At 46.7% G+C, this 27,340-nt stretch overlaps 1 protein-coding gene across 3 annotated transcripts in view; it reads right to left on the reverse strand.

Moving 5' to 3' along the window:
• The window catches only part of LOC309653444 (pseudouridine-5'-phosphatase-like), a 449,022-nt gene that overhangs the window by 165,681 nt on the left and 256,001 nt on the right, over positions 1-27,340 (reverse strand). For all 3 annotated transcript variants that reach the window (XR_014259160.1, XR_014259161.1, XR_014259162.1), the window contains exon 5: positions 9,727-9,833. The gene's annotated coding sequence lies outside the window, so the exon portion shown is untranslated. The remainder of the gene's footprint in view (positions 1-9,726; positions 9,834-27,340) is intronic.

The raw sequence follows: 27,340 nt of genomic DNA on the forward strand, positions 1-27,340 counted from the left end.
GTTCTTCTGGATACGTGACTAGGGGAGGAACTGCAGGGTCGTGTGCTAATTCCATTTTTAATTGAGGAAACGCCAAACTCTTTTTGACAGTGGCTGGACCACTTCGTGTGCCCACCGGACACTGATATTTTTTTAAAAGTTCCCCATGGAGTCCGAACGCCAGCCAGTGTTGACAAGCTCTGCCCTACAAGCAAAGATGTCCTTGTTAACCCTCTGAACATATATTTGTTTAATTCAGTGGGGCCCCTGGACCAGTGGCAAGAGCATCAGCTTGGAACTTGACAGAAGCGCACATTCTGGGTTCCCACCGCAGACCTACTGAATCAGGAGCTCTGGACGCAGGCAGAGCCAGCCCCCTCTTAATGCAAGTCCCCAAGGCAACTCTATGGTTTCATAACTGATGCATGCCCTACATACAATTTCATAACCTGCAATATTTTCACCTAACTCTACGTCTTGTCCATTTTCCCGCATCATGGATCATTATTTGAAAATATAACTTTCAACTTTTATCTATGATATCCTAACACAAAACAAGCCTATGATTCACTTAACCATTCCTTCTGGGGGGCCTTTTGGCCTTTCCCAGTTTTTCCCCAATATAAATAGCGCTCAGTGAATATTCTTGACCATAACTCTTTGCCGACCTCTCTGTATATTTCCTTTGGTTCCATTTAGAATTAAGAATTATAGTGAGCAGATTGTAGAGTTTGCACATTTTCCTCCTTACGCTGTGCTGAGTACTTCTTCGGGTATGAGCTCTTCCTGTGGATGAGCTCTTACATGAAACGCGACATTGGAGAGGCCGTGCGATGGCTTCCGTGCTTCTGGAGCTTCAACGGGTAGTAAACCATGGGGATCTTGCTAAAAGTCAGACTGTGACTCAGGAGGTCTGGGGAGGCGCCGGCGGGTCTACATTTCTGACAAGGGGAGGAAATCCTACACATCACGAATGAGGAAGAAGAAATGAATTACTGGTTATGTTGAGCATATAGGAAATAGTGGGTTGATTTTCCTACCAAACCAGGGGGGAAATAAATACAGAGTCACGTTTATTCTCTAAGACTTTTCCAGTCTCTCTCTGTTTCTTCAGTATGTATGATGCTTGAGGCCAGGCATTTAAATTCTCCTCTATTTCTCCATCCACAATGGAAGCGGGGAAACACACTCCTTCCCGGGAGCCGCTCAGAATCAGCAGAGGAGAGGTGCTCCGTGTGGGGAAAGCACTTTGTAACCGCAGAGCACGGCGCAACGTGGGAGGTGTTTTTATAACTACATTCACTGCTTTGAAAAGCTCCCTCCCAGAGGTGCCCCAATGGAAATATCCTCATTTGCTCTCAGCTGACACTTTCACAAGCCTGACCTACGTGGTTTTATTTGCTCTGAATTCGTAAGCGGCGGCTCTTTACATGTGCCTATTTTGGTGGCTGTTTGAGCACACTCCTTAAATAGCTGGCTGTCAGTTCGCCTCAGTTAGATTTTGTAAATAGCACATTTCTGGCTTTATTTCCCATTTCTCAAAAAAAAAAAAAAAAGGGCCACGGATAAGGACATGCATCATTTTTCTATGACCGTATTTGGTTTGGAGTCCCCCCAAAAGTGTGTATGTTGCCTGTATTCTCATTTGTATACAATTTTACTCTCTCATTGGTTTATATGATCGACAAGCACAAGTAAGAAAAAGGATGGGGAAACAACAGCCAAGTAATAAGCCCTACAAACCTGGGGAGCCTCATATCGGAATATGTGAACTCTATATACAGAGTTGAGTCAATGTGGAAAGCTCTTCTTTTCTTGATGGTGTGACATAAAATGTAGAAATATCTTAAGTGTAAATACCCTTCCCAGTCTGTGAAATCAAGCTCCTGGCACAATGAACATTAAAAAATATCCCAGGTATGAGAAGTAAGTCACAGCTCTGCTGCAAACTTCTCTGATAACAAAAATATGAATAATTTCTTCCCCTCTCTCTTTTTGCCCCCTGACCTAGAGCATTACGAGGAAAAGCTGATGTTCTTCGTTAACGCTTCGTGTTTTTGATGTCCGCTCCTGTCTATGCCCTTGACACAGTGTTTCCACTGTACTCATCTTGATGGAGGTTTCCTTTGGGGGAAGAGGGAGCAGAGAAACACACCAAGAAAACAGAAAGCACAAAGATACAGTGACGTGCTGGGTAACATACTTGATGCTGCGGTTTCCTTTATACACCTTCAGAGCAGGTTCCCTACTTAATGGAAACTCTCAGACCAAAGCGAAAGTAGGTAACAGTGTCCATTTTCACCAGTGGCTGTAAAAAGCCTCGGCTTTCCTTCTAAACGAGGAACATTTCTAGACCCAGAGAGGGGCAGTAAGCAATAAGGATGGGCTATAGCTCCGGAAGATACCCATCCCCCATGCCACGAACAACACTTCTCCCAGTAAAGAGGCGTTTTGAAAAGACTATTCTGAAGCACGGAAGAGCAGCTTTCAGGGTGTTGTAATGAGCCCAAACGAAAAGGCAGGGCGCTGTGAGAAACAGAGCCGCTGATCGGGGCAGGGCGATCATCTGTCGTTCCGCTCCCTTTTCTCCCTGAAATTCTGGCTCTCCCCAGAGTGTCGAAGCTGGGACTTGCTAAGTGGGCAGCCTTAAAAGGTAAGGCTGAAAACGCCCTTCATCGGCCACAGGACGCCTGGCCTCGCGACTAGGATGTAGGTGAACCAGGAGAAAGAGGGATGCAGATCTACCTGGGACCTTGGTCCAGGACTCAAGGCTCAGCCCGTTGCCTTGATTTCGGTAGGCGAGCCCTGTCCGTGCATCTCCGGGGAACTCAGGGCTCGCCCGGAGGGACGTGACGTGTGATTCAGCCCCTCGGAAGCGTCTGCTCGCCCAGGTGTCAGGAGCCGGGAGCAGAGAATCATTTGCATCCGTCCTGCTGGAGGCGGCCCTCCCAGAGCGAGCAGCCCTCGGCTCGGGAGGCTTCCGAGGTGGCGGGGACCCCCCGCTTGGTTTTAAACTCAGAGGGGTGGGGGGAGAGGACTGAAAAAAAAAAATGAAGCCAATTTCCAGCAAAGCTGACAAAGGCAGGGTTAAACGGAAACGGTGGTGTTCGTTTCCAAGCGGGGAGAGCGTGCCGGCTGCAGCCGTGACCTCACGTTAGTTACTGAGTACTGGCTGCAGCCTGAGAAAGCCGCATCGGTTGCGCAGACGCCGGGGGTCGTCCGCGCCGATGGAGGGTGTAGGAGCGCCAGGCACAAAATGGAAGGTCTTGGAATGCCACGCTGGAAAACCCACTGGAACCAGGGCGCGGCACGCCGGCTCCGGCAGGATGCAGACACACCAGGCGCCTGCAGAGCGTGCTTGGGGCCGCCGCTCATGACCCGCCGCTTTCAGGCACAGCGCCGGGAAGGGACAGAGCAGGGCCAGGGGAGCGCGGCCGCCCACCAGCAGGCTCATTTCGGACGCCCGCCGCGGTTCGCAGCCCCCTCTGCCAGCCCACGTGCCATGCTCTGCAGCCGCCTTTCTGCGGGGCTCGGGCACTGATTCTTCACCCTCCTTGTGAACGCTGGGAACGCCAGCCATTCCGAGCACGCTACACGGGCGACCTGTGCTCTTCGCGGGCGGAAAGCAGAGCTTCACTGCGCTCGGAGAGCAAGGGCACAGGCGCACTCGGGCGAAGGCAAAGGGCTCTCGGGACGTTCCCGCCCCGCCCTAGGGGTCGGCCTGGCAAAGACTCACGGGGCCCCAGGGCAGGGAGTGCACTGCGGAGAACGGGGTGCAGGAGGCGCCAGGGGCTGGGAAGGGCTACTGGGGTCCTACACACGGTGATGGCAGGGAGTGGGGGCGCAGGTCTGCATCACATCTCGCAGCCCCCGGCGTCTGCCGGGCAGGTGGCCTCCAGCACCCTCCACCGCGGCTCACTCGCGTCCCCATTCTCACACTGCCCACCAGCACATCGGCTCAGATCCCAAGCATTTCAGCGGCCCCTGGACCAGTCTGGGCGCCACGTGGATGACATTCGCTTCCCTACCCAAGGCAAGGAAGGCGTCATCGCAGTGCTGCCCTGACATTAAGGGAAAGAAAACTCGCCACCCTAATATTCTGCGGTACGCTCTCGTATTTGTGGGACTCACTTGATTAATGGTGACAAATGAATCCAACCAAGTGTCTCATCTTAGAAGGATGGGCTAGATGGCTAAATGTGTGGGTGCACACACACACACACACACACACACACACACACACACACACACACACACACACAGACAGAGCACCAAGAACAACAGCAACAACGAAAATCCAACCAGGAGAGAGGGAACACTTAAGACATTATCCATTGGGAGGAAATATCCATTCATCAAGCTTCAAACACACAAATCCCACTAGCAGGGAAGGAAGCATTATCACAGGACCTACTGGGGAAACAGCACTCATTCATCAAACTGTCACGGGCCCGGCGTGCCAACAGGTCCAGATGATACCCATTTGGCTTTGAGACACGCATCTCTACCCAAGAGGCTGATCGCAGGGCCCTGTTTTCTGATCATTCTGACGTGACCTGGTGCCGTGTGGTGGTTTCCTGGGGTGACCCCGAATGCAACATTCCCCACACGCTCTTGTTTCCAATTTGGACAGAGGAAGGTATTGACACGTGAGCAAAGAAGGGAAGGTTCCTGCCGTTCCGAGCCTTCTCGAGGTTAAAAGTTAGGTGACTGAGCTGCCTGCCCGATTCCTGATGAGGCCTTTGCATTTGTTGCAGGAATAGAAACTACATGTCTTAAACTCCCCAGATGTCTTTCTCCAGGGTGTGAGTTTCATAATCCTCTCTATCTCCTTTGCCTCCATTATAGAGTCCCAGGGGAGTTAATTCCTCTAGGGAACTGGTTCTCAAGTGGGGGTTATTTAGGAAGTCTGGGGGGATTTATGGTTTCACCATGGCTGGAGGTTGGGGGATTGCTACTGGCACCTAGTGCAGAGGCCAGGGCTGTGCAAAGGACAGCACGTCCGCAACAAAGAATCACCTGGCCCCAAACGTTACCATGTCAAATTCTATTCTACGGTGGTTACAGATGGATACCAGGACAGGTTGAGTGCTACCTGAAATAAAAGTACCTGGACCTGACAAACCACTAAGCAGCATGTGGGATCTTAGTTCCCCGACTAGGGATCAAACCTGTGCCCCCTGCAGTGGAAGCACGGAGTCCTAACCACTGGACGGCCAGGGAAGTTCCAGGAAAGTCCTTTCTGCAAGTGGCTTATTTGTTCTTATGTGCCGTACAAGCTTTGTGGAGCCCATAAAACCACACCAGGTCTGCACCACCTAAGACAAAACTTGGGCTCTACAGAGTGTTACAAATGTGCACGTAAGTCCTGGGAACACAGGTGTATTAGATGTTGCCAGGTCCATGCCAGGCAGGGAATTTCCGGTGCCCGACCCCTTCCCCCTTTTCCTCTGTGCAACCCTGCCTGGAATACTGCAACTCCATCCTTGGGCACCAGGCACACTTTTAAACACATGCTAGATTTCTGAGCATATGTGGTAATGGTCTCTGCCCTAGGACTGGCCTTTCCCTGGTGTCCCATCTTCTAAAACACAAGAGCCGGTCTAGGAGCCCATGAACAGCAGCCTGGTCATCTTTAAAAGTATCATTGGAAAGAACCATAATTAATAAATGTTCTCGGTATTATTGTAACTGAGCAGGACCCTATGGGGCCTTCCCGAGACAGACTTCCACGCCCCATGTCGTCCACCTGCCTCTTGTCTACAGAAAAACTCTCGTCAAACAATAAATTTAATCAGAGAAGCGAGAAAATGCAGAAGCAAAGGAAAACAGTCAAAGAGGACAAAATAATAATAGTTTAGTCATTAAACAAAGTCAAAGACCCTTAGTTCCTCCTCAAGGGCTGTAGATCATATTCTGAGCCACGTCCTATGAGCTGTTTTGTAGATACTGAAAGCCCACCAGGTGGAAGAAGTTAGCTACATGATGACCAGACCGTAGCCATGACATAGGCTGCCACAACTCTGAGAACTGGTGTCAAGGAAATGGGAACAAACTGATCCTGGAGCTGAAGACTAACTGTACGTAAAACAATCAAGATGACGCTGGTCAGACCACCGCAGGACCAATTTCAAGATGACGGTCAGAGCTGACCGTACCGCTTCTGCATGGGGCCCCCTGCCTCCCCCTGAAACTCCCCTGTAAAAGCTCTTGCCCACTGATCAGCAGGGGGGAGTTGGCTTTTGGACAGGAGTCTGCCTTCTCCCCACGTTGCCGGTCTCCAGAATAAAGCCAGCTTTCCTTTCCCGCCACCACTTGTCTGTCGAGTACGGGCTTTGGAGCAGCAGCAAGCAGCCGGCCCTGAGTTTAGTCATATTTTATGGAATGAATTTATCCGGCATTTTCAAAATACGAGATTCGGTTGGTCCACCAGGAAATGTGAGTTTACCTTATCAGAATTAGATGATTTCTCATGATGTCTCCCCTGCTATAAAGCATATGTGCATCTCTTCCAAAAAGAGCCGACCCGGGCCCCAGAGAGATCACCAGCCCATCCCCACACTCAGCAGGTCGGGAGAAGAGGAATTCAGTGAGTTCTGGATTCCCCAGGCCCGGGAATTAGTGCAGGCTTCCGAACCACCAGGCAGTCATTTGGCAATGGAGGTGGGTGGTGATATTTTCCATTAGTGAACACTTAAGCCATGAATGGGTTTCTTTTTTTTTTTTTTTTTTCTGTGGGGAGAGAAGCAGGTCAGAGATGGGTAAGGGTGTGGGGTGGTGGGGTTTCTTATTTATGGAACATGAGAGATAACTGCAGTTTTCCATTTAGGATTCAGGAGTGGATTGTGTCTATTTTTAGGCAATTTAGGTGCCCTCAGGCAGAGGTTTTGCAAATGCATTCACATAATCACCTTCGAGCAACTAGATCCTGTGTACTTAGGGCCCTTCCGATCATGGCTTTCTATATACTTCTTATCTTCAGGCGAGGCGTACATATGTCATTTGTGTATTAGGCTGCTTCTCCCCAAGGTTGCAAGTATTGGATTATACAAACAGACATTGGTCCCCAAAGGCAGGGCTGACATCCTGGAATTAGATTCTGTTCCTGGGCCACTTCAGGAAAACCATGTACTAGACCTGAGAGGATGGAGACTCTAAGGAAAGGGGACCACTTCCACACCATCAGTACCATTAGCAGTCTGATCCCAAAGGGGAAGGAATCACCTGTTCTCTTTAGTTGTCCTACAAATTCTGCCTGTTCCATCTTTAGTTGGAGTCTGACTTCAGGAAGTTATTTCCTCATCAACAATAATACAGACTTGCCTCCTGGTGGGCTGTCAAAGTCCTACTTGATGCATTTTCTGTCCCCACGCTGTCCCAGTTACCCTGACTTCTGGGAACAACGTTTATGTCAGGTCAGTGCTTCATGTCTGCAAAGCGCAGAGTGAAAATGAGCTGAGCATGCCACCTGGGTGCACATGCCCCTCGTGTCTGACAATACCAGGAGTATCAGAGAACGTCTTTGCGAGCCCACACCATGTAGAGATGCAAGGATGGGTGAGATGCACAGACACAGAGTCAGGGAAAGAATTAAAGGCAAGACTCAGAGGCACAACTGTAACCCAGGGCAATGGTTTCACCGAGTCTTCCGCAGACACTCACCAGGGCCCCAGGTCTCTTAAATGTCACTGTTGGTGGCAATCATGTAAAATATAATGCACGACATTATATTTTACACGATTGCCACCAACTACGACATTTAAGCCCCCTCTCAGAGACGCATGCCATGGCGACGACCGTCCCTTCTTCCACCAATTTGCACGTTTTATCAGAGAGTACTTCATTACTTCTGGTTTGATCTGAGTCAACTGGTGATAACTCAGAAGGGTTTTTCCTCTTACAGTCACTATTACCTAATTTTAGAGGCAGTCTTTTCCCCATAGGTACCTGCTTAAATTAGTAAATCAAACAATGCTGCGTTACCTGTGGTTTTATTTTGCTTCTAAGATTACTCCATTCTGCAAATGCTTTACATATGGGTAAGAAAATGCATTAGCTAATTTCCTTCCCACCCAGAGATGCGCTTCCAAGGGATTTTCCATTTCGATATTTGAACCTTCCTCTTCAAATCATATGTTCTTTTCTAATGTTTTTCATTTTCATATAAATCGACATGTCTTGCACCTTCTTTGCATTATCGCCCAGGATGGTGTTCCCGTCTTACACACAGCTCGTAGGTCGGATACGTCTTCCCATGGAACCATAATCATTAGGTAACTTGACTGTCAAAAAAATTTCACTTTCATTCCTTAATGTTGCCAACCTGAGTATTAAGTTAGCTTTCCCTCAATTTATTAACTTGGAACAAGAAATGATCAATATGTCAAACATTTGCATCTCCATATGGCTCCATCACTCCTTCCTCTTCCCACCCCTACCAGCAAAGAAAAAATCCCAGCAACTTTGTAAGGAAGATGTTTTCTAGGTGGCGACAAAACGGCAGCAGCGTCTACGATAAACAGATGTGGGTCTATGGCCAGGCGTCCGTATGGCTCTCCTTTCTTGCCCACCACACACGTCTCTCTTTCAAGTTAATGGGACTCTTTCTCTTCCACTCCCATCACACGGAACCGGACATGCCTGGTTCACTTTCCTCTGGGGATGTCCAGGTTCTTTCTCTAGAAATCTCATCCCTCCTTTAAGGTCTCAACTAGATCCAACCACCTCCATGAATACGCAGTGCCCTGCCCCCTCCTTTTCTAAAACCCTGTAACATTTATGGCACAGGCGACTAGTTGAGTCAACTCAAGGACGTTTCACATTTCATTGCCTTCTTCAGTAACTATTTATTAATCATGTACTATATGCCCAACAAAATGCTTGGCCCCTGGGACATGGCAGTAGAAGAGACATGCTCAGGGCCTCGGTCTTGGAGTTTAAGAAACTTGATGCAGAAACAGACATTCAGCAGAGAAACAGACATTCAGCAGAGAAACAGACACGGCACTTATTATTAATAGCATGATTCCCACGTCAAGAATAGTACATCTGTACAAGACACACTATAAGAAGCTGCATGGCTTCCCTGAGTGAAATTCCCAGCAGATGTTCGAAAGAAAGAAAAGAGAAAGAAAGAAGGGAAGAACTAAATGAAAGAAACAAAAGTAAAGAAAAGAATAAGACACGGCCCGGGTGAATACTTCCTGTTACTGTGTACAGACTCTGATGCCTTTTGTCTGAAACAGCACCCACCTTCCTGGGGAGTCCTGCTGTCAGAAGACTTAGCTCTGATTTTAAATATTTCAAACATTCTTTGCCATTTCGAGTGCCTGCACCTATAGCCTTCCGAGCAGGGCAGGAGTGTGCACTCTTCTGGACACCAGGTTAAAGCATCCAATCCACTAAACGCTGGGCATCCCTCACCTGCCCACCTATGCGCCTTTACTGCTGCTTTTTTCTGGAGCCTGCATTCAATCACATCCATCTTATTGCTGGGACTTGTTCCTCAGCATCTTAGAAAACATTCTACCACCACCTCCTACATCTTGTTAAGTCAACAGAAACCTGTTATATTCCTTTTAAAACCCATGTTTTTCTCAACTTCCTCCTCTGTCCTGTGATGGGGGGCACTTCCAACAGACTCTCTATTTCCATCCCATCCCATCTCTCTCTCTCTCATGGATTCACACTGCAAGATGACCACAATGGTCCATCGCCATGTCACTGGTCAATTTTTGTTCAGTTTACCTGGTTTATGTGACTTCCTCTCAGGAGACAGAGCTCAGAAATGATTTGGTGGCTGCTCGAGTATCCATGCATGAATCCACCAACATGTCGTCAGAATCTTGAATAGCCTAAAACGAAATGCAACATGAATTATGACAAGAGAACGTGCAACTCCTTGCTCTGGCCTCAAACGAACATGCGGCCTTTCGACCTTGGGCTGGTGTCTAGATATAAATTGAAGCATCTCCGTGTCTCATACTGGTAGCTGTGAGCGTCGGCACAGATCACCTAGCAAAATGCATCGCAGGGCAAACTCTTTATTTAGGTAGAGAGCTGGGGAAGAAACAAAGTATGTCTCATGGTTGGAGAGAATGTCCCCATTTCATGATCTGTTATTGTCATATTCGGTTTTGCTTTTTGTGCTGTGGAATATTATTATTTTCTAACATGCTGTGGAATTAGCGCTGAATCCAATCCAAATGATGCAGTTGAAGGGGAGCAGAACATGCCACCCCAAGATGTGACTGTAGGGGTTCAGGATGTGTCACCCCAAGATGTGAGTGTAGGGGTTCAGGACGTGTCACCCCAAGATGTGAGTGTAGGGGTTCAGGACATGTCACCCCAAGATGTGAGTGTAGGGGTTCAGGTGTGGTGCCCCCAAATGTATCTGTAGGGGGTCAGGACGTGTCACCCCAAGATGTGAGTATAGGGGTTCAGGATTTGCTGCCCGCAAATGTACCAGCAGGGGTTCAGGACGTGCCATCCCAAAATACGCCACTTTGGTATATTGATGATTTTGAGCTGTAGGCACTTGGAAAACAGCAAATGCAGGGAGAGGCTTTCTCTAAACCCCCCTTTATCTCCTAAAGACAGATCCTCCCAAAGGAACCCAGATGTCATCAGTCCCCTCATGGGAGTGTCATCAACCTGGCAGCCTTGACTCCCATCACGGGACAGGAGTCTAGAGACATAGTCACGTACGTCTGCAGCGTAGAGAGGACAGATGCAGACACTGAGGTGTGGTCCACACCACACCCAGACACACTCCGTCACAAACAGTCCCCCCTCCCATCCATCCTTCTAAGGCCCCATCATCTCTCCTAAAACCATTTACTCTCCCCAAAGAGGCTCATGTCCCACCTTGCCTTCCCCAAAAGCTGCCTGGGGGAGCTGCCCATTTGCCCCTGGGTATCCCCCATGTGGACATGAGCTAGGCAGGAAACGAACTTCTGTGTGTTTCTCATTAAGCTGTCTTTTATTACAGGGGTCTCAGAAGAGAACTCAGAAGGGTGGAGGGAAAATTATTTTTCCTCTGCTACACAATCCTTCATGTAACTGTAGGTAATTATTTTTCCCTGAAACTCTTTTACACAATTTTCTCATGTTTATAGCATGATAACCTGAGAGCAAGACTTGGAACATTATTTCTTACTTGCCGAGAACAGAACAGTATGGTCATTAATGACGTTCTTCTCACGACTAATTTTCTTTGATACTTGAACGTATTATATACTTATTGGTCAACTGTTTGCTTTCATTTTAATCATTGGACTCAAGCAGATTTTCTGTAGTTATTGCCAAAAGCTTGGGAAAAGTTACATTTATAAATCTTGAAGCAGACTAATGTTTTCTACACTTTGGCCAGTATGATTTTGTTCCTAAAGCTTGTGCTTATGAGAGAAAAACAAAAAACAAAAAAAACTAGTTTATAGGTAGCCTCAAATTTTTACTTATCCTACTTCATAGGAAAAGAATTAAACCTTCATTCCACAAATACTCAGTGAGCACCAACTCCGTGTTCTAAGCGCTGGGGAGAGGGCAGGACAGATAAAGTTGCTCTTATGAAGCCTAATCACTATAGGAGGAGCAAACAACGAACAAACAAGTAGATACATGAACAAAATAATTTATATTGCGTGCTGTTTAGTGTGAGAGGGAGTGTACAACATAGAAATGGAACGAGTCACACGGGTGAGGAGACTGAGAATGGTGCTAAGCTGGCAGATAGAGAAACACTCTGGACAAGTGGTCAGGGCAGGTCTCCCTGGAGAGGGGACACCTAAACTCTCGTCATGAGGAGCGGCACCGGGCGGAAGCAGAGCCTGGGGAAGGCGCTCTTGTCTGTCAACAGAAAAGAAGAAAGGATGGTAAGGTCGGAGGCTACTGAGCAAGGGAGGTAGAAAGGCAGCCGGCTCAAGAGGTGGGCAGGGTAGGGGGGGCCGCTGGGAGCCCTGGGGTCTTGGGAACGAGCTTGCATCGTGTACAGGGTGGAAAGAGAGGCTACTGGAGGGTTCGCCCACATCACTCAGTCTGCAGTGCGAGCACACTGTGGCAGGGAAAGCCCAGCTGGAAGCGAGACACAGATGAGCCGAGCACGGCTGAGCAATCAAGGACGTAGTTTTATATCCACGTCATCTACCCGTTCTTCTCGTCCGCATCGCTGCTGTATACCCACGTCATCCTACCCGTCCTTCTCGTCCGCATCGCTGCTGTATACCCACGTCATCCTACCCGTTCTTCTCGTCCGCATCGCTGCTGTATACCCACGTCATCCTACCCGTTCTTCTCATCCGCATCGCTGCTGTGGAGGACTACCCCCTAGAGAAAAGGCCGCTGGCTGCCTAGATGCCCACTTGGACTGTGGCCAGGCTGGACAGTAGAGATTGTTATGAGTAATAGCAGACAAATTAATAGAGAGTGATGGAGTTGGGAAGTCTTAAACCCCAGAAACATCAGTACTGGTTAGAAAGAAAGTGAAACTGGCCGGACCTTAAAAATACTGTTGGATACCACATGACCCCAGTGTGCATATACCTTCTCTCCTTCCCCTGACCTGCTTCTATCTACTGCACTCTCTGCTACCATCCCTACCCTCCACTGCCTCACCAGCAACTTGGGGGCTTGACCAGCATCGAATGAAAAACGTATGAAGTATGAGGTTATGAGTCACAGCAGGGAAGAACCTAGCTGCTAGAGGACATGGTTCTTCCTCTATAGAAGCTGGCTTAAAGAGCATATTTATATTCATATAGGATTGACATCATTTTATTTCTCCCTGTTCTTCAGCTGGAGTCCTTTGTTAAGAACGGTGAAGGATCTGAGATGTTAGCGTGGTTCCATTCCAACAAGCCAGCCTACCAGAGCTTCACAGATGATGGCAGAAGACAAGAGACTCCTGGGTCAGAGGCAAAAGACTGTCTGTTCTCACAGTGACAGCAGGAAGCAGAGCAGCAGCGTTTGTGCTGGTCTCCACAGGAAACATGAAGAGGGCTGGGTGATGCCTGCACACACAGTGGACTGTGTGATGGGAGAGGGACCCTGTGCTTAGGGAACGTGACAATACGCCAGAACACTGATAATAGGCCGTACACCTGTCTGATTGTAACAATAGAGGAAGACATTGTCTTTATTAAATGGGGAGTGTAATAAGCAATAAATAAAGCAAGGCTGCCATTTGCTTTAGAGGAAGACCCTGTCTACCTTCCAAAGCTGTTAGCTATACAAACATCTGAGCAGGACCCTGTGGGGCTCCTGGGCACAAAAGCCTTTTCCTGTCCCCCATTTCTTATTTGCAGGATAAAGGTTTCAGCCTCCTAGATCTCCCTGAGTTCCAAAGGGCAGATTCAAACAGTTACTAATCAGGGAAGGGAGGGGATGCAGAAAGAAGAGAGGAGCAGTCAAGACACAATAGCGCAGCCTTGGGGCAGGGTGCTGGTTCCTTCTCAAGGAATATACATAACAATATCTTTGAGTTCTTCTGCAGGAACTAAAGCTCCCACTCAGGTGGAGGATGGCAACTTTAGGCTGAGAACAAGATTCCTGGAACACTGCCATCTTACCTCACCACCAGTCAGAAGAAGGTCACGTGCCCTGCAGCCCTCACCCCAAATTTTGCAGATAAAAACTTTTCCCCCAAAACCATCAGGGAGTTGGGGGTTTTGAGCACGAGCTACCCATTCTCCTTGCTTGGCCCTGCAATAAACCTTTCTCTGCTCCAAACTGCAACATTTCGGTTTGCTTGGCCTCACTGTGCATGTGGTACACAAACTTGTGGTTGGTAACGCATCCTTGAAAAGATAGCCCAGAATAAAGGCCGTCACTACCTCTGCTTGCAATTGATGCAGAAATGCAAGAGATCCCAGATGAATTGTCTCCCCACACCTTTTTAATGTGACTTCTTGAATAAGAAAATTATTTAAAGGTATAATAGAGCCTAGAATACATCAAAAACTGAGACATAATGACTCTCAGTCCCCATGAAAAATGGGGTGAGAAACTCCCCATGCGTCGGTCTCCTTCCTCAACATTAGAGCTTTACTATTCCCAACAGCAGGTTTCACTGCTGCTTTAGAGCTTTCCAGTACAGCCCTAAAAGAAAATTGATGTTCAGACAACTTAGCGGCTTTCAACGGTGAGTCATCTTGACCATCTGAATTGTGAAGTTAATTGCTACTATAACCTCTCTGAAAAGAAGTGAAGCTCAGTGATTCAACATCATTAGCAATCCCAAGTCAATGTCTTATTCATTGCATGAGTGCCAGCTTTGTAGGCCATAAGAAGCCCTGAATGGAAGGCTATTATTGCCTATCAACTGTGATGCTTTTTATATCATTAGAGATGCCTAAGGGATGGAAATTGATGATAGTTTGCTTTAATTAGGTACAGAGAGCGTGTGTGTGCGCATGCATGTATGTGTGTTGATGAACAGTAATTTTCAGCGAGTCCCTTTGTTACGACTGATATTTTGGACTAAAGTTATTACTTAAGAGCGATCAAGTTATGGATGGAGAAGAACGAATAAAAAGAAAGATCCAAAGTTTCCTGGACAATATGGTAAAACACCCTAAAGAGCTTCCTCCACCAAATTGTTTTTAAGTTTTCTAACCAGTTAGTTTCCACCAATCTATTAGCTCAACTCTCCTCCTTCGGGCATACAGAATTGAGTAAAGAATTCACTTTAAAACATGTTATATTTTGTAGTTTACATCTGGCAGAATCACTGGCGCATCCAAGTCTTTCTAGATTCTGTACTGATATGTGTATGTTTGTAATCAAAGACCAAATAAGACAGAGAGAGAGAGAGAAATTAAAGAGGACAGGAAGCCATATCACTCAATCATTCCAAAGTTATTCACCTCACCTGAGCTTTCTGGAACAAAGTAGAGATCTTATAAATGGGTGACATGTGTCTAGTGCAAAGGACGTATTCCTCCAGATTGTTGCAAATGTTCACCGTGTAGCTCTATCGGGTACCTAGCAGATTGTATAATCTCTGGTGCCTTTGAGAGAAACAATTTGAACTCTGTTGGTTTAGGGAATAATTTTCAACCTAAATGAGAAATTAACTATGGAGGAGGAAAAAAATTAATTGTTGAAATGTTAAAAGAATTATGCTAAAAATAAAGGAAAAAGAACTTGATAAATTAAGAGACTGTAGTTAGAGTCACCCTAAAGGTTATCTGAGTGACCACCTTCTTAATGGTGGTCATCATACACACTAAATTGCACATGTTGGTGATGAGACCGAATTATAAAAGGAATTCACTAGACTGTATGCAATTGAAAATTTGATTAAAACTCATCTGTCTTTGGCTCCAGAGTGAGAACTCAAAGTGTCAGTTCTTCAAGTGGCTGTTAGCTGCTCTACACAGCCCCCAACGATCTCTGCCCCTGCTTTTCACACCCTCATATACATCTTCCCTGCACTGATTCACAGTGGGCTTGTTTGACCCATAGGACACTACTGTTTATATGGCGATGGTGCCTGACTCCCAAGGTCATAAAGTGCATTATGGTTTCTGTTTTGCTCTCTGTCTTGGTTCACTCCTGCTGAAGAAAGCCAGCAGCTGCCACGTAAGGACACTCAGGCAGCCCCATGGGGAAGGCAGCATGTCAAGGATCTGAAACCTTCTCCTAGCAGACAGTGAGGAACTGTGACCTCCAGCCAACAGCCATGCAAATCAGTGTATACCCAGCTGACATCATCGGATACCCTGATGCAGAAATACCCAGCTCAGCCACTCCAAGGCTACCGAGCCACAGAGACTGTGAGAAAATGAACACGCGTTACTGTAAGCCACTCCACTGTGTGTTGCTTTGTTACACCGCGGCAGATAACTAAGTGATATCATCACCAACACCATCCTCTACGTTAGGAACAAGATAAAAATATTGGGACTGAAACCCAGCAGGACCCTTTGGGGCCTTCTTGGGGACAGACAACCCCTTGTGTCTCCCAACCCTTGTCTGTAGAAAAGCTTTAGCCTCTGAGGCCTTCTCTGAGTTCCAAAGAGCAAATTTAATCAGAGAAGTGAGAAAATGAAGAAGCAAAGGAAAACAGTCAAGCTAGAGAAAATAATAATAGTTTAGCCACTAAACAAAGTCAAGGACCTTTAGTTCTTGCTCAGGGTTACAGATTATATTCTGAGCTACGTCCTTTGAGCTGTTTTGCAGATACTGAAACCCCCACCAGGGGAAGAAGTTAACTGCATGCTGCCCACCAGGACACAGACCCCAGACCAGCTGGAACCAGAAGGTTGATGATGCTGACTCACGATGACCTCACCACCAACCAATCAGAAGAGTGTCCACCAGCTGATCACACAGCCCGCAACCCCCCTCCCTCACCCTGCCTTTAAAAACCTTTCCCTGAAAGCCATCAGGAGAGTTTGGGCCTTCTAAACACCAGCTACCTGACTCCTTGGTTGGTGCCTGCAAGAAACACTGCACTTGCCTTCACCACGACCTGGTATCAGGAGATTGGCTTTACTGCACGCGGGCGAGCAGACACAAGTTTGGTTCAGTAACAAGACTATGGCTTAGATGAGAAGTATTCAGTACTTCACACATTAGTTGACGTTGGTGTTCAATGAAACTGGTGTCAATGACATTGATGGTGAGACTACTGTACTCGTCCTGTGTGCACAACTCATCAGTTGGTGTAACCCCACTCTTGCAGATATTATAGCCGATGTATTACAATGCAGAATCTTTCAAAATGGGAGTATCAGTGGATATTTTATTTTTTCATATTCTCACATGTCCACATTCACACTTGAGAAAAAGATAAAGTAATCAAATTTTGTCTGAACTAGACAAGCTGATTCTAAGATTCACAGGAAGGGGGGGAAAAAACATGCAAAAAAGCCAGTAAGATTCAGGAAAAGAAAGTTAATTAAGGGGGAAAATGATGCCTCACAGATATGAAATCATATTTTAAAGCAATAGTTATTGAACAGTTTGTTTCTGGCTCATGGGATATGACAAGAATATTTATTGCATGATTATTCATAGCAATACAAGTTTGGAAGTAATTTAAATGTCCACCAATAGAATAATGGTGAAGAAAATTACGGTATACCCATTCAATAAAATGCCATGCAAGCATTTAAAAAATAAAGCATGTCAGTATGATTATGGAGCAATCTCCAAGTGATCAGTTTATGTGGCTAAAATAAGATGTAAAACAGATGACCCAGAGACGTGCTATGTGGTTAACTGTAAAACTTTACTCTTGTTCCTATAAAAACAGATTTTCAGTTCACAATGATGATTCTTTACTATGACATTTCATTCTTATTTACCTAAAGGACTTAGAGAAAGCGTAGACTCATGAGGTGATAGTTTTAGTGGTTTGAATAGACCTAAGTCTTTTAGAAAAAATTCATAACACACTTGGCTAAACTTGCAAAATAAATAAGGTATTTTAAGATCAATGACCTCTTGATATTCAAGACACCACTGAAGATTTTTTAAGGTCTTTATTTCTTTATGTTCAAACACATTACTAAACCAAAAGATGAATAGTATATTTCGCTATCAAACAAGCCTTGGAATAAACAGGGTAAGACTCTGCGTATTTCATTTCTAAAAATGTCTTGGGAAGAGAGAAATAGAAATTGAACATATGTTGATTTTTCAAAAAAAGATTTTTATTCCAGCAAAGATTTTTAAGAATTGGGCTTTAAAACTATGATCCACAAATTATTTATAGTCCGTTCATTAATATGATTTTAGGAATAATTATTTCTTAATTAGTTTCTCAAGAAAGATGAAATGGATACCTATTTGAAGAGTGCTATACAGAAGACTAGGGTTTGTTTTTTGTTTTGTTTTTGTTTTTGGTAAAGTCTCTGAAATCCTAACAGAGGAGAGCTACTTAATTAAAAAGTTGCTTCACTGAAAAACTGGAATTCAGTAGGAAGTAGTATATTCTATACATATTGCAGATGCAAAAACACGTCTGGCGTCTGAAACAGCCAGATAGTTGATTAAACTCTCTTCTTTCTGATTCTAGTCTAAGTCAAAACTTCGAAACAATCCTCCCCACTCTGCCTCTCAAAGGGTTAAATGACAAACTTCCATTTATTAGATTTCCTGATGCTAGCAAATCATGGTAAATCTGTATTCCCTACTATCTTTATCTAACGGGAGAAAAGTCTTAATCCTCATTAGAGGAAAAATAAAAGAAAATAGTCACCATAACTAACAGTCCCTAACATTAGCTCCTTCAGGTAACGTTTAGTTAATATATGTAAAAATTGGCTCTGAGCCATAATTAGAAACACAGAGTATTTGTTTGTTGGCCTCTCCCCTGCAAACTTTAAAAAGTTTCCTTCTTTTCCCCTCTGAAATGTTTCCGCTCTCAGTGGGAGTGCTGTTTCCTACCACTTAAACTTGATTTTCCACCGTTAGGTGAAGGATGCTCAGACAGCATCACATTAATTTCGGTGGCACTAAGTTCCATCTAATTCAGCAAGCAGGCCTCTGTTAATGAGGCCTCACATGACAGTGATGGCGAGCCCGCCTCCAAGTGTGGCTGATCGATGCTCATCCCTCAGGCTGCTCTGGTGGTCAATTACGCGGGCCTCTGCGCAAGGACCAGGGTCCCTTTCTCATTAACAACCCAGACCTGCCTAAAGTCACAAGGCGCGCTTGCCTCGGCATCTCTCCCTCTGTGCCCTGTCCGTCTTTGCCAGGGACCCCCGTGGGGGGTGGCAGGGGAAGCAGGCTCCCTGCAGCCACTTCCACATGGCCCCTGCCTTCCGGCTGGGAGCTGACGGATGGGGAGGTTGAGCTGCAGAGAGAGCCAGCACGGACCTGCTGTTTGACCCCACGACACAAGCCTTGTTGATGAGGCCCCAGGGGAATGAGAACAAGGAGCTGAATTTAACATAGCCCCGCCCTGCACTTGCTGAGAAAGGAAAGAACATGAAATGCCCACACAGTGTCCTTTCCTTCCGGGCCACCGTTCTCCGCAAAGAGCCCTACACACACACACTGCCTTTGGGCCCAGATACCACCTAGGCCAAGGGGTTAAAAAGTCAGCCCTCTGTTACACGGTCGAAACTGGTGTCTCCCAGAAGACTGTCGCGATGTCCCAGCCCACACTTCTCTATGGGAACCAATGCAAAGAAAGGTGGTCATAAACCAAAGGAGATACGTTGTTGCCCCCATAGATACAGAACTAATTACTGCTGGTCGGGACGAGGAGGAGTCTTAGGAAGGGTGGGGTCGGGGGGTGGGGGGGGGGGAAGAAGGAAAAAAAGGACATGCTGACGGGTGGGAAGTGTCATTGTTTATTTAAATTGTTTATTGATTTTGCCAAAAAAGAAAAGAGACGCGGCAGCCCGTCCAGTGCCTCGTGCATTATGACAGGCGACTTTCTCCATAAGAACTAGTTCATTCTCTTCTGGGCATTGGCATCCTGAATCCCCCCAGAGGGTCTCTTTTCGACAACAGAAGAAACCCTGGTCTGAATCACCTCCTGCTGTAGGTTGGCGTGCACCTCTTGGTAAGTAATTTCAAATATGCAGGAGCCCTTTTTTTCTGCGGCCACAATTAATTACACCCCGTTAGTAGGTGGTGCTGTGTGTCTCCTGGTGGTGATTTGATTTCAAAGTGAGGGGAAAGCAGCGATCTGGTGGCCACCGAGGAGAGGGCATGGCATAAGAAGGAAAAAGACATGGGAGCAAGCGGAGAGTGTTAAGGGCGGGGGGGGGGCGGTGAAGGCAACACTGGGTAGCACTGATGCACTGCTTCCTGGCCCTCAGACTCTGACGATGAACAGATCAGCAATGAGAGGCTCAAGCAGGACTGTCCGGGGGTGCGTTTGTGTATGTTTACTTCCCTGGTAGTACTGCGCTCGACCATCACAGCCATTGGTCTGTGCTTCACATCTTCCCTTTACTACACAAAAGCCCCCCAGCCCCCACTGTGATCACAGGACGAAGGCCAACGACGGTACACACTGTACAGGCAGGAGGTTGAGCCTCAGACAGTGCGAGTGGATAGACCACCCTCCTCCAGCCTCCGAGCTGACGTGAGACACTCCAGCCTCACAGCACTTGACTTCCCTCTTGTGCAAAAGGGGCCTCAGAATGCCAGCTGGTGGACGAAGGACTGCTCCCCACTTCACTCGTGGGGAAAGCGAGACTGGAGGAGGGGACAGGCGACGAGACATTTGTTATATCCTCTTGTGGGGGGGGGGATCCTTACAGAAAAGAAGTGGGAAATGGAGGCAAAGACAAAGCAAAGATGAGACGCATCTTTGGTTTTTAGGCAATAAGGACAGCACACCGCCCACCTCATCATCTCTTCACGTCAGCCAGGGGAAGCATGGGAAGAAAGGTAGGTGAGGGACCACAGAAGGACAGTGGTGGCCCTCTTTTGAAGACTGCCGTAGGGGAATCCAACCTCACGCCAAATTTCTCTCTTAGCAACAGGCTAATTCCTAAAATTTTGATACAAGATTTACATTTGTCCGAGTTTGACGCATGTCTTCACTGGCCAAGGAGACAGCACAATCCTGGCTTACGCTGCTGAGGGATTTACGTGCGAGGAGAGAACAGAAATAGGCTGGGGCGCCTGAGATCCATAGATGACAGTCTCCACCGATCAATCGGCCAGATAATTGCACAGCACTTCACACCACCTCGCAGAGCCATGGCTTCGAGGGAGACAAGATCGACTTTCTTTCTTTTGTGCCATCTTAATGATATCTGCGAGAATTAATTCAGGGGGAATGCGTTCATTATTTCAATATTGTAATTCGTATTTCTTCATTGATTATTTTGATGTTAGAGAATTGTCTGAAACGCTGTGATCCCAAAGGCTCCAGAATTAATGACACACAAAGGAGTGTCAGGAAGACTGAGCTGCAGGAAACGTTCACATGCACACACCAGGGACGCAGCACACACGTGTGTATACAGACCACGGCTGGTAATCAGGGCAAACTCAGACAATCTGATGCCTCCTCACAGCATGGGGGCCCTTTTCGCTTTGAGTTTCTCCATCTGACTGAACTTCTCTCCCCGCTGGAAGGCTCCCAGGGAAGGGAGTGCAAATCTGGAAATCGGCAGACATGGTTCTGTGCTGTGTTTTTCGCTGAGGTCTTAGAAAAGATATTTAACTTCACAGCGGCTGAATTCTCCCACCTTTCAAGACGGGATCATTGTTTCCGTCTGTCTAACCTCATGGTGTCTGTTAAATGGGGAAAAAAGGGTGCCCAGATAAGTCTTTAGTATGCGGAGCTGTCCTGGGCATTGTGGGATGTTTGTTTTATTTTACTTTTCAGTCTGTTTTACCTGGGTAAAGATGCAAAGGCGTCTTTTTATTTAGTTGATGTATTGTTGCTGTACAATATTATGTAAGTTACAAGTGTACAATATAGTGATTCACAATTTTTAAAGATTATACTCCATTTATAGTTATTATAGAATGTTGGCTACATTCCCCATGTTGTACAATATATCCTTGTAGCTCATTTATTTTATACATAATATCCATAGTTTGTACCTCTTAATCTCCTACCCCTATGTTGCCCCTCCTCCCCTCCCCACTGGTAACGACTACTTTGTTCTCTGTATCTACGAGTCTGCTTCTTTATTATATTCACTAGTTCGTTGTATTTTTTAGATTCCATAAATGCGCCCTGGGGGATAAAACTGTCCCCAGTTGAGAACCACTGATTTAATTCAACCAACGTTTCCTGTGCATTTACCACGCGGAACAGACAGAGCCGAAGCAAGCGGATTTTCTTCCTGCCCTCACTGTGCAAGGAGGTGTTGGGGAGAGAGAGGCGTGACCCTGAATAATCACCAAAGTCTTTGTGGTTCTTTTCTCGAATGTGTGTCTCCCTCCCCAAGCTTCTGGCAACCACACCCTCTTCCCCAAACCGGGGGCATCTAGAGAGTCACCTAGGCAGGAATTTACGGTAGACTTCAGGTCGGGAGAGGAGCAATGAGAGACAGAACCACGTGCTGGTTGAAGCCCAGGTAGCTCGAGTCCTGGATCTATGAGTGTGTGGTCAGGCTGGAGCAATGGACCGGGAGAAGGGAGAGGCCCAAGAACCCAGTGCGGGGCCTTGTTCAGGCTGAAATTCCACTGAGGCATCTAAGTGGATTATGCTAATTAGGCAGGAGAATGTACAGCCTTGGGAGTTCTCCAGGGAGACGGGCTGGGACACACGGATATGGGATTCTGTTGGGAGGCAAAGGGTATGAGGACGAGCTCCATAAACCGGGAGACACAGAGCCGGGGTCTGAGAACGCCGAGACTTACTGGCCACGTGGATGAGGAAGAGTAGGCAATGAAGCTGAGAAGGAGCCGCTGGAAAGGTGGCCCATGGCAAGTTTCTGTGTTTGTTTTTTTCTTGCACAGCCTAGATCATCTTTGTATAGCTATGCTCAAGTGCTGTTTTCACTCAAGAACCCCTGAAGGACATTGTCATTGTGTGTGTTTGCTTCTGGTTTGCTTTCACGTCTTTTGCTGTCCTTCTAATTCCTGAGAGAGGTCATTCCCTAAATGGTTAACGGTGGGCGGGCAGAATAACCCTTAGGGCCCAGCTCTGTGACCCCTACGTTGGCGCTCTGTGCCTGCTTTCTTAGGTGTGGGGTAATTGCAACATAGTAAGACTATGCATGGATGCCATTGTCTTACTCTTTTCCCAGATAATCAAAGCACCCATCTCAATGACAGGGCTCACTGAATTATCTGTAAGTCAAAATTCAGTTTTCAGTGTCTCACCATCGGTGCTCCATGTCTGACTTTCTCACTTGCATTTGCAAGAGAAATTGTGTCCCTGTTTCTGTGGATTTTGAAATTGAAAGAAGATTTGGGGCGTAGTGGATTTTTTTTTTTTTTTTAATGCCGGGATAAAGCATTTTATTCAGGCTACATTGAGAGATTCCTCACCTGGCTATCTGAGAGGTATTTTTTTTGTGGCTGTGTTCCAATAAAACTTTATTTACAAGATGGGAGTAGGGTGGATTTGGCACACAGGTTGTAGTTTGCTGGGCCCTGGTCCAGGTGAGTGGTTGTCAGACACTGTCACCCATGGGAGTCATTCAGGGGACTTGTGGAAACCATCCCTGCTGGCCCCGCGCCAGAGGCTCTGATGCAGTAGGCTGGGGGCCAGGTGGAATAACGTGCGTTTCTAACAACCTCCCAGGAGATGCTGATGCTGCTGGACCCAGGACCCCCCTTGAGAACGAGCCACATTTACAGAGGCAGATAGTAAGACCAGACAGAAGAAAAACCACATGTGCAGTCACACAGCTGGTGAAGGGCAAAGCTCAGAACCTGGGTGTCCTGGCTCCCGGCATTGCTACATGGGGGTTTTTAGTGTGTGGGTACTGGTAGTGAAGCTGTGGTGCGTAAGGGCTTATTTTGGGGGCAGACATGTGACATCTCCCTCCAGGACGACAAGCACACGGGAGCCCCACCCTGGAGGAAGGGCGGCGGCTGGCTCGAAGGTCAGAGGGGACTCCCGGGGCGGGCCATCGCGGGACGGTGCTCAGCGTCTGTCCTCGTCTCTATGCAAGAGGACAGATTACTCAAAGCGATCCCCCGATGGGCTGGAGTTTCCGTTCGCCGTATGCAGATAGATGGAAATATATGCATCTCTATTATAGATGCCGGGAAGCATTTTTTCGCCACAAGAGACAAGTAAAAGTGACTAAACTGGACTATGGAAAAACATGTTCATGAAGCGAATAGCCAAAAAGATGGTACCCGCTGCATTTACAAAAAGGATGTCTGGTTAAAAAAAAAAAAAAAAAAAAAATGAAAAGACAAAAGACGGACATCCCATAAATGAGGAGAAGAGTCTGGCAGAGAGGCGTTTCTAGAGGCAGGATAATCTGTCCCTGACATCCGCTCACTTATTAGCACTGTGACCATGGATCTGGGTCCCAGACCCCTCATGCTGAAAACATGATGAGTTCTACCTTAGCAGGTTTTAGAAGCATTAAATGGGATAATATATATCAGGGTGTCTAACAGCATATGGCAAGGCATGTGATTCATGCCCAGGAGAGTCTAGGCTTTCATCAGAAAATGTTTCAACTATTTATATTTCTACTCTCACATCTGAAGAATAGTGGTGGATACATCCACGTGCTATAAAATATTGTTCACACCTTGGCAAAACTTTAGGCATCGTCTCTATTAGAGAGCCTATAAAAACTTCATAAATATGAAATTAGAGCCTGCAGGAGTGTATATTTTATTCTGTGCTTATGATGTGTGCCTGCAGGAAATGACCCTTTATATGCATAAGGCTGTACCACATTTATGCTCTGATTCTGATTCCTGGATGGGGGAAACAGAGCTACCATTTGCCCGACGTAATTCCTTCCCCGTTCCCCTTCTCTTTCATCCAAAACTGTCAAAAAAGAGAGCATTATAGTAACTACTGTGGTATCCAAGCAGATTTATGTTCATTATTTTAGTTAGGCATGTCGATGGTTCTCCTGGCTCATAGAAATTGGTCCAGTTAAAGGCACTGAAAGTATGGATGGAAACTTTCGTACCCTTGGGATAAACTTACAATTTAAATAGTGCACTGAGTCTGCAAGCATGTTTGAAGCGCCTTGTAGTTTTCAGTGCTCAAGTCCAAGGTCACGAAGATGAACAAGAAAAAATCCCTATCCCCAAAGAGACTATGGCTGTGGAGCTATACCTGGAAACAAATCACAGCAAAGTAGTGTGAGAAGAACTAACCTCCCCAGAGGAGGCCGTGTGAGACCAACCCCTCGGCGGTTGAGTGGAAAGTCACCTGCTGGACACGAGTGTTTGGCATTAGGGACATGAAGAGACTTGAGACGAGAAGCTGTGTGCATGACCCCATAACCTGTGGCCAAGCCGGACGCAGCGGTGGCCACTGCGCCTTCCCCACTCCCAGGCTGGACTCCCCTTTCCACCGGGGTGTTGGCCCATTTGCCTGACGCCACCGTGAAATGTCTCTTCCAGCAAAACTACGAACCTCTCTCTCTTACTCTCTTCCCAGGTCAAATCATCACGTTTTGATTCTGAAAAATACGAGTTTAGCCTACGTATGGTTGAGATAACGTTTGCTTGGCTGCAGCTCTTATTTCTGTCCACGTCTTTAACACCTGGGGAAGAGCAGCTGACCCAGGTAAGCAGGGACGCGTTGGACCTGAAAACAGGGAGCTTCCCCTACCGGAACCACCCTCTGGGTCATTTTCAAGGGTCAACACTTCCGGCTCAGGTACGCGAGGAGGAGGCGATTCTAAATCAGAGGGTCCATCTACACCCTCAGCGCGAACGTGTAGGGAGAGCGGCCAGGCGTCCCTGAGCTGCCCTAACTGACCACAGTCAGAAGTGAAACAGAGGAAGGGGTGAGGGTGGGCTCCAGAGAAAGAGATCACGGGCAGAGACCGCGGGAGGGGGACAGCGGTGACCAACAGAATGTGAGGAAATGACACTGCGATGTTCCCGCGGTGGGCACCGCGCCAGGAGACAGCGCCACGGTGGCCCTGTGACCTCCCGGGGCTCGTCCGGGAGAAGGATTCGCATCCCCGGGTGAGCGTCACGGCTGTAAATGATGGTGAGAAAGGCGTGCACAGACTTCAACCTCCCATCCTGAGACTCAAAGCACACGGGACGGGGCGGGGTGGGGGGCGGCGCGGAGACACACCGTGCAGAGCTGCGGATGATGTCACACGTGTCGCTTCGAGCAGTTCATCTTGCCAAGCTGACGCCTCGGAGTTTTGACAACTCTGTCAAACCCTTCCAGCCTTAAGTGAAGGTCCCCATAATCCCTTCTTTAAAACAAGGGGAACTGCATTCTTCCACCAGCATGCAAATGGCCTTCCCCAAGACGTCTATTTGAAAGTTCTGGGGTAGCAGTCTCCAAACCTTGGGCACTGGCGGTGGGTGTGACCACAGAGCTTAAGAATGAGCCCTTCATTGGGAGTATTTAGAATGGTGTCCCTTGAAGGCATGATTTTAATGGAATATTTTATGCCTTTCTGTATGTGTGGGAACCACACAAGGACGAGAGGACTTGAGTTTGCATGGCAATCAACAACTACAGCCCGTACTTTTGTACTTTATCAGGGCACCAAGCGACTTCGGATTTTAAAGAGAGCTCAACTGACATCAATGCAGCATCTTCTCTTGGTAAAGAACTGTTCACAGGCTTTAAAAATGAGTAAGGATCGGTCCAAAACAAATGGAAAAATGAGTCTTGCATGGAAAGAAAGCAGGAAACAGAGTGATGGTGGCCGGGGGCTGGAGAGGAGGAGAAATGGGGAGTTTTGTTCAGTGGGTGTAGACTTTTGATGATACAAGATGGATAAGTTCTAGGGACTTTCGTGGCGATCCGGTGGTTGAGACTCCACGCTTCCACTGTAGGGGGCGCAGGTTCGATCCCTGGTCAGGGAATTAAGATCCCGCATGCTGCACGAGGCAGCCAAAAGATAAATTAACTAATTAATTAAAAAAAAAAAAAACAGATGGATACGTTCTAGAATTATTCAGAAAACTGTTCCAGCAGTTAACACCCCCATTACCACCACCACTAAATAGCATCAGATCTTGAGGTGAGAAACAGTGGGGTCGAGGGACGTTTGTGGTTTTATTTTGGTGATTGCTTTCAAATTATTTGAATGCTAACAGAGAAGAGCTACCTCTAAACAAACAAGAGAATAAACATCTTCCTCTAAATTCCTGAAGGAACAGCAAGAGCGTGGATGGCCTCTGGGGAAGCAGTTGAAAATGGGAGAGCTCGTGAAGCAGGACACTTCAGTGTTTTTTGTGTTATAAGCCTTTTTAAACAACAGCTGACCTTTTTATTGAAGTATAGTTGATTTTCAATATTATATTAACTTCAGGTACACAGCATAGTGATTCAATTTTTTATAGATTATACTGCATTTAAAGTAATCATAAAGTATTGTCTATCTTCCCTGTGCTGTACAATATAACCTTGTAGCTTGTTTGTTTTATACCTAATATTTTGTACCTCTTAACCCCCTCCCCCTAACTTGCCCCTCCCCCTTCCCCTTCCCCACTGGAAACCACTAGTTTGTTCTCTGTATCTGTGAGTCTGCTTCTTTTTTGTTATATTCACTAGTGTGTTGTATTGTTTAGATTCTACATGTAAGTGAGATCATACAGGATTTGTCTTTGTCTGACTTAGTTCACTTAGCATAATGCCCTCCAAGTCCATCCACGTTGTTGTAAATGACAGGATTTCATTCTTTTTTATGGCAGAGTAATATTTTATTGTATATATATTCAAATTATTTGTGTGAAGTCTTCAAATACAATGAAATGCAACATCCTTTTCTGATGGTTTCCGCACCAAGACCTAACATGATCTTCT

Source organism: Balaenoptera physalus (assembly GCF_965194825.1).
Source record: "Balaenoptera physalus genome assembly, chromosome: Y".
Lineage (NCBI taxonomy): Eukaryota > Metazoa > Chordata > Mammalia > Artiodactyla > Balaenopteridae > Balaenoptera > Balaenoptera physalus.